Source organism: Mus caroli, chromosome 2 (assembly GCF_900094665.2).
Source record: "Mus caroli chromosome 2, CAROLI_EIJ_v1.1, whole genome shotgun sequence".
Lineage (NCBI taxonomy): Eukaryota > Metazoa > Chordata > Mammalia > Rodentia > Muridae > Mus > Mus caroli.
In genome coordinates, this window is record NC_034571.1 from 77,791,310 (window position 1) to 77,799,257 (window position 7,948).

General features: G+C 38.8%; 1 pseudogene; it reads left to right on the forward strand.

Annotated features, from left to right (window-relative positions):
- Positions 1–1,250, forward strand: part of LOC110306254 — a 3,371-nt pseudogene extending 2,121 nt beyond the window's left edge.
- Positions 1,251–7,948: the final 6,698 nt, after the last annotated feature.

Sequence of the window (7,948 nt, forward strand, 5' to 3'; positions counted from 1 at the left end):
AGGAGAGGAGAGGAGAGAAGCGAAAAGAAAAGAAAAGAAAAGAAAAGAAAAGAAAAGAAAAGAAAAGAAAAGAAAAGAAAAGAAAAGAAAAGAAAAGGACATCTCCAGGCTCTTTCCTATCACTCTTGCTGCCCTCATAACTTTGGTGTATGATGTTATCTGTGAATACTAACTCTGTCATCCCTACCAACCCACTACCAATAACACACTATCTAAGTGGGGGACACGGGACAAAAGGATTTGCAATATGAAGTGAAGCTGAGGGGAAAAGGAGATAGCAGAGCACAGGGAGGAGAGACTTTTACATTGAAAATACAAAACAAAACTAAACACAGTCAAAGAAAGGAAGTCAAGATGATGAAGTTAACCAGAGAAAGTGATTTGTCTGCAAAGGAGAGAAAGCACAGTGGGAAACATAAACTAAGAGAGAGAGAGAACATGATGGATGATGTAGGGCGTGGTGTTGGTACACATGTGAAGCATGTGTGGGGGACATACTTTGAGCAGGATGATAAATGTTACTCCAAGACCCCTGAAAATGACCAAAGTCTGCAGATATACTCCCATGTTAGTGCTTATCATAGAGTCAAGGGACTACACATATCTTCTGGAATGTTGGCAGTGACGTTAGTATTTGAATATTAAGACATAAATCTGATAAGTTTTAAGGATGGTGTATTTTTTAACTCATGCAAATACAAAAGATAGGGGATGAAGCCAAGGATGCTGGGAGCCCCTATGACATAAAAATTGACTTTGAAGGGAAGCCAACTCAAACACGAAGTCTCTGCTGAACTGTGCAACCTTGATGAGAAGCAAAGAGAGAAAGCTGTAAGAGAAACAAAGCAATTTATAAGAGGACAATGGTTGAGGGCATTATGGATAAGTAAGAAAGTAGAGTGAACTTGAAGAGTCCACAATCTAAGGGAAAATCAGAAAGGTTAAAGGGAATGTTAATACTTACAGGGCTTGTGGTAACCTGGCTGGAAACAGGCTCCCCTTCCCCACTCCCCAATGTACCTACCCCACCCCACCCCACTCCCCTACCTCACCTGATTCCCCCATCACACCACACCCACCCACCCCACCCTAACCCACACCTGACCCAACCTCCATATGTTCTCATTTCACTTTCCCCTTAACAATAAGTGACAATGTTTACTGCACACGTAGGTAAACTAGAACTCGAAGAGGAAAGCATGTTTGACCTAGATAACTATCCTCAACACAGTGAGGTTATGAAGAAGTGATAGAGTATTCAATTTTTCAACCATGGAACCACAGAACCTGGGCAAAGTGAGTACTGGACCCAAATTCAACTTGTAATACAGACAGATACTAATGATGTTCATCATGGTTGTTACACATAAGGTAATTATGCATAGATGATGAGCACTTTTGTTATTTTTATTGATGACCGTCATTAGTATTCATTTTATTCAGCAAAGTCAAGGGCTTTTGTCTCTTATTAGGTCTCTGCAGTAAAAACTCACAGTTGGCTGCAGCTATGCTGAGTACAATGGCTGGCTATTGCAGTGTTGAAAAATCCCTTCAGAGCTAAAGTATTTATTTGACAGAGCTTCTCTTTATTTCTCCACAGTCCACTCAATAATACCAGGCAGGGAGAGTGGAGAAAAGTCTACTAATTGTGCAGTGGATGAAAAGGAAAGGAATCATTGTTCTCCACAATCTCTTTCTGTTGGCTTAAAGGGAGAAAGTTCTTTGAAAGCTTAAATGAAAACAGCCACTTGTGATTGAAAAGAAGCTCTTTTGAAGCTGCTGGTTTTTAATTGTTTTGCTTTCTTGGGAAAGAATAAACAGACAGGTTTACTACAACTGGAGAAACTAGGTTGCCAGTCCCTGGGTTCTCTCAACTAGGCAATTTCTAGCTTTAAGACTATGATGAATGGGTGAATTGTAGCAAATGAAGGCATGCTGGGGGGCAGCAACAGTGGCTGCTCATAACAGTGTACAGTTCAGAGCATCCTGGAAAGAAGACAATGTCCCATGCAAGTCCAGTCCCCTCAAGAGCCTGGCCTTCCTGTTCTTATCTGACTGGTTAAAAAGGCTAATTCTCCACTACTGCCCTCACTGACACCAGATGCCCTACAGAGCACAGAATTCACTTTCCTAAAAATCTGATATTCTTAACCAAGGCATGCTTAAAATATTTGACATTAACATGGGTGTATTTTTTCTATTTCAAGAATAGGAAAATATAACCACACTCTTCAAAGAAAACATTCAAAAATACAAGCTGTACATGGGCCTGCTTTCATATCAACTCCCCTGTTCCCCAGGGAAAAGCTATTGCTGACATTGATTTTGAGCCTATTTCTATGTGTGAACACATACTATCAAAGTCCTGTGCCTCTGTCACACCCAGCTACAGCCCTCAGAGCCCTGTCCCTCCCGCCAGTGGAGTCTTTAGAGCGGTGTACTAAGATAGGTGACTGCTCAAAAGATCCTGCACAGCTCCTCTACCTGCTCCTGTAATAGCAGAAGCACCTTCCCATTTATCTGAGGACACTAATCAGAGTGGACTTCATTTATTTTCCCTGAACTATCACAATTTTCTAAGATAATTTTGTATATGTGCCTATCTAAAGTGTTTGTGAATTCGGCTTTCCTCCACACCCAAAGGTCCATTAACTATATGAACAGTCACACCCAGCTACATAGATTTAAGAATTAAGCCTTAATATACATATCTCCAAAGAAAGCATACAAGTGGCCAACAAGTATGTACAAAATGCTTGAAAAGACAAATAATTAATTAAAGAAATGTTATTCAAGGTCACACAGAGATAGCAGCACCTTACACTCACAAGGTGGCTATCATCAAGCAGTCAGATGTTAGCAAACACTGGTGAGACTGCAGAGAAAGTGGAAGCATTCTACGTCACTGCTGAAGTGTGAAATGGTGAAGTGCTTCTGCCAAGCACAAAGTTACCATTTCATGCAAGAAATTATAGTCCTTAGATATACACCCTGAAGAAATGTAAACATTCCACACACCAAAAAAGTATGGATGTACATCATAGAATAATTCACAATATCAAAAGAGAAAGAGAATCCAAGGCTCAGAAATTTAAAAATGGGTAATAACTTCTAAAAATATAGACTATTCTTCACCAGTGGCAAATATGGTAATTCCTTAGTTACATCATTCTAAGCAGGAAACACTGTGACAACAAAAGTCATGTAATATCATCTGGATCCATTTTACAAAACATTCAGAACAGGAGAATCTAGAGAGAGAGAAAGTCGATTAATGGTTGCCTAGAAGTAGAAAGATAGTGGAAAAAGAAATGTGAATGAATTCGGGTTACATTTTGTAGTAATGTGGGAACTCTAAAATTAATTTATAACAAAGAAAAATCTAAGTAAGAAAAACAAAGATGTGGGAAAGCTGCCCACAAGCTCTGTGTACCAATGTGCAGTGGTATGTCAACTAGCAGAGACTACGGTGATGGAAGGAACCCCAGGGCAAAGGCAGGAAAGGAAAATGACGCAATAGAGCGTATCAGAAGATTCTTCGGGGGAGAGGTTTATCTCCTAAAGGTTAAAAAGAAAATTTAAAAAGGAGCACCTGTGCCTCCACACTGCTGCGACGACATGGAGGTGATCTGGCCCTGGAAACGTGGTCCTCCACAGTGCTGATTCAAGGAATCTTGGATTTTATGAATAGTTGTGGAGAAGATGAATAAGAAGTTCTAAAGGTGGTGAACTGAGGAAGCAGCAAGGCCCATGTAGAAATTGGTCTGAGCAGCCCTGTGCCTTCAAGGGAAAGAATGTTTCTTTCCTCTGAGCACAGGGAAGGTATTTATTGGGGGAGGGGAGCTGTCTCATGAGCTGCTTTCAAGGTCAGAGAGCTTGCTTATGGCCTGCTTCAGTGCAGAAGGACAGAACAGAAAAGCAACGTCCTCCCTCCTGATGCTTCTGTGTGTGCCTAGATTTCATACTTATGGGGTGTATTGTATTCTCTGTGTTGGATTACCTAAGCCTTTACTTAATTAATGGAATTTTCTCCTGTACTTTCCAATACCTTCAAGAATTTTGCTACATAAAGTCTACATAAAAAATTTTATTGAAATCAAATTAATAATATATTTTGTGTAAAGCATCACATTGCATAGATATTAAATTATAAATTACATTTTTCTGCATAGCTGTAAAAGAAATGCATTGCATGTCACTGGCTGTGGAAGGACAAAACAGATACGTGTGAAGCTTAAATAGTTTCGATTTTTTTCTATTGCTTAACCAAGGTTCACTTGTGTCCTTATAGAGTAAGAGTGAAATTACATGCCTGTTCAATTACTGTGGGGAAAGATGTAATCGTTTTTTAAGTTTTTTTCGTCATATTCTGGGTCATACAGTGTGAATTTTTAATTGTAATCGTTTTTTAAGTTTTTTTCGTCATATTCTGGGTCATACAGTGTGAATTTTTAATTGTAATCGTTTTTTAAGTTTCCTGTCTAGAGTTTTTGAGTCAGTGGAAAAGACTTTTCTTCTTGACCTGTAGAGAATTGAAATTCTGCTCACATTTGATCTAAATCTAAATGTCATTTCTCCTTCAATCACATGGGCACAGGTAGCAACGCATGCTCTTATTTGCATCATAAAACATTTTTATTCTAGTAATGGCAATAAAGATGCTCAAATTCATAATTATATGTCTTTTAACACAAAACCACTTTTCCAAAATTGAGTGTTGAACAAAGTATATATTTATATTAAATGCCTTGGAATTACTTACTTGTGAATTTAAGGAGGGCATTAAATGAAGACTGTTTTCTCTTGGTAAACCTTTTAAATATTTGGGAATTTTCTGTTTTGTTTTGTTTTGTTTTGTTTTAATTTTGCTGCTTGAATTAACAGATGATAATTGTACAATCTCAAAGGGCATAGTGCATAATGCTATACATGTCTATACATGTACAGTGCTCAAAGAAGTGCCTCTGCTTCAACTTTTATATTTTTATTTAGCTTGGAAACTTTAAGCCTTTCATGCTAGTTTCTTTCTTTTTTTTTCCAGTTTTGGTTTTTTTGAGACAGGGTTTCTCTGTATAGCCCTGGCTGTCCTGGAACTTACTCTGTAGACCAGGCTGGCCTCGAACTCAGAAATCCGCCTGCCTCTGCCTCCCAAGTGCTTGGATTAAAGGCGTGCGCCACCAGCTAGTTTCTTATAAACACATAATAAATTCTTATGATGAAATTATAACTATTGATATGTTGACATATTATTTTAAATCATTTGTGTGCATAAAAATGAAATAAACATAAAAATAAACAATGTATGTTTTAAAGATTCCTAATTGTTGCTTTCTCTATGTGTTTAAAGCTTTTCTAAATCTATTTTGTAGAAAAATGATTGAATCAATATTCCCACAAAGTAAAGTGACAGTAGTTAGCAATTCAAGCTTAAATATAAATATCTATGTAGATCAAGAATGAAGATAAAATTCCTATAAACATATCTCATTGCTTTGAATTTTCAACTAAACTTTGGGAAACAAAACTATATCCAACAAAATAATAATTTAAATTAAAAGAAAATGCCACCATGTGTCTTATGACATAGCAACAGTTACTGTGGAAGTGACTGTACAGAATCAAGAGACCATAGGCTGTCAGAGATGTGCCCTCACTTGCATCTGCCTCCACCTGCTGCAACGATGCTCAGTGCTAGCTGGCTACAAGAGCATATTTCAAATCCTTTAGGATTCTTGTTAATATGTCTTTGGTATTTACAATGACCTCAGCAATCACAACTACAAAGTGCTGAGCTTTAGAATGTATTTGATATTTTCTCAAAAATAATAAAGAATATTTCAGTTGCTAACGAAAATTTTATAAAGAAAAGAAATATACTAGGTCCAAAATAAAATAAAAAATAAAAAATAAAAAAAATAAAAAATAAATGTTATCATATTTAGTAAAGATACTAATTATTTTGCACCCATAATACTTAAGCAGTTGATTTAATAGGATATAAATGATTATAAACAATAATGCTTCTCCTGTTCCTCGTGGCTTGGTTCCCAATATGTGGAAAGAGTTTATACCAGTAACTTCTTTTCCCTACCCCCATTCTATGTCACTGGGGATCAAACCCTGCCAAGTCCCAGCCTCAGCTTGGGAGAGGGTCCTGAGGATGGGATGCTTGGGAGTGGCAGAAAGCATCACCCAGAGCACATGATTGATGCAAGTTCTCTGTTCTACTCAATATAGCTCTCTGCTTAAGATAACTCTCTCTTGCAGACCAAAGCAGTCTTTTACTTTGCACAAGCTACTTCCTCAGGAATTGCGTATCAATTCAATCATTTACCCCAGGTTCCCTTTTGATATCCACAAATTAGCATTTTATAACCTTAGCCCATTGATTCTGAAGACAGAGCCACATGGCCAAAGCTGCTGAAGTCTGCTGCTTGCTCCAGCTGGAACATGACGCCATTGTTCTATTACATTATCACCAGCTTTGAGCTTTACAACTCCTTCACTGCCTAAGCGTGGCTGTTCTAGAACTTGCTCTGTAGACAGACCTTGAACTCAGAGATCTGCATGTCTCTGTCTCCTGAATGCTGGGATTAAAGGTATGTACTACCATGCTTGGGCCAAAGTTTTTCATGGCCACTATTCCTCAAGATACAGATCAAAAGCCTATGTGTTCCAGCCTGAAGATCTGGATCACAAGCATGCCCTCCATTTCTGGATTGTAGTTCATTCCAGATTAAAGGTCAAACTATTTCTTGTTTAATTGAAAACACAAACCATAAGTTTAACAGGGTGGGATCTTTTCCTAAGATAGCCACTCCCTAAATCTTTTTACCTTTATCCTTAATATCTTTCTGACAAAGCTGGCTCATTAGTGCAGCTGTCTCTGTTCTTTCAGGTCAACAAAGCCCCTCATACAATTCATATTGCATCCTTATATTTGCGTAGATGAGAAATCTTGTAAAGAACAGTTATAACATTTCTGGGGGAATCACCATCCCTGACCTCAAGCTGTATTACAGAGCAATAGTGGTAAAAACCACATGGTATTGGTAGAGAGACATAAAATGGAATAGAAATGAAGACCCAGACTCAAAAGGACATGCATATATATATACTCACTGATACCATGATACAACTCACCGACCATAGGAAGCTTAACAACAAAGAAGGTCCAAGTATGGATACCTGAAACCCACTTAGAAGAAGAACAAAATAATCCTGGGAGACAGAGAGAGGGAGGAAACTGGGTGGGAGAGAGAAGAAGAGAGGGGAAAGGAGGCACAAGATTGGGTAAGGGGGGAGATAGGAGAACAGGAAAATGAATCAAAATATGCAGTCATAGGGGTTAGGGAGGCAGGGGGACCTCTAGAAAGTCCTAGAGTCCTGGGATGTGAGAGACGACCAGGACTTAATGGAGATGATATTAGCTGAAATGCCCAACAGTAGGGAGATAGAACCAGAAGAGACCACCTCCAGTAGATAGACATGGTCCCCAGTTGAGGCAGGGGACCACCCACCCATCTTCAAAATTTTTAACCCAGAATTGTTCCTGTCTAAAGGAAATGTAGGGACAAAAATGGAGCAGAGACTAAAAGAAAGACGACCCAGTGCCTGGCTCAAATTGGGATCTATCCCATGCATGCACACCAAGTCCTGACATTATTACTGAAGCCATATTGTGCATGAAGACAGGAGCCTGGAATGGCTGTCCTCTGAGAGGTTCTAGCAGTAACTGAAAGAAGTGCAGATACTTTAGAGCCAACTATTGGATTGAGGTCAGGGACCAATATGGAAGAGTTAGAAGAAGGACTAAAGGAGCTAAAAGGGGTTGCGATCCCATAGGAAAAACAACAGTATCAACTAACCCGGGCCCTTTAGAGCTCGCAGAGACTAAGCCAAAATCCAAAGAGCATACCTGCCCTAGTTCATGGCCCTGGACACATGT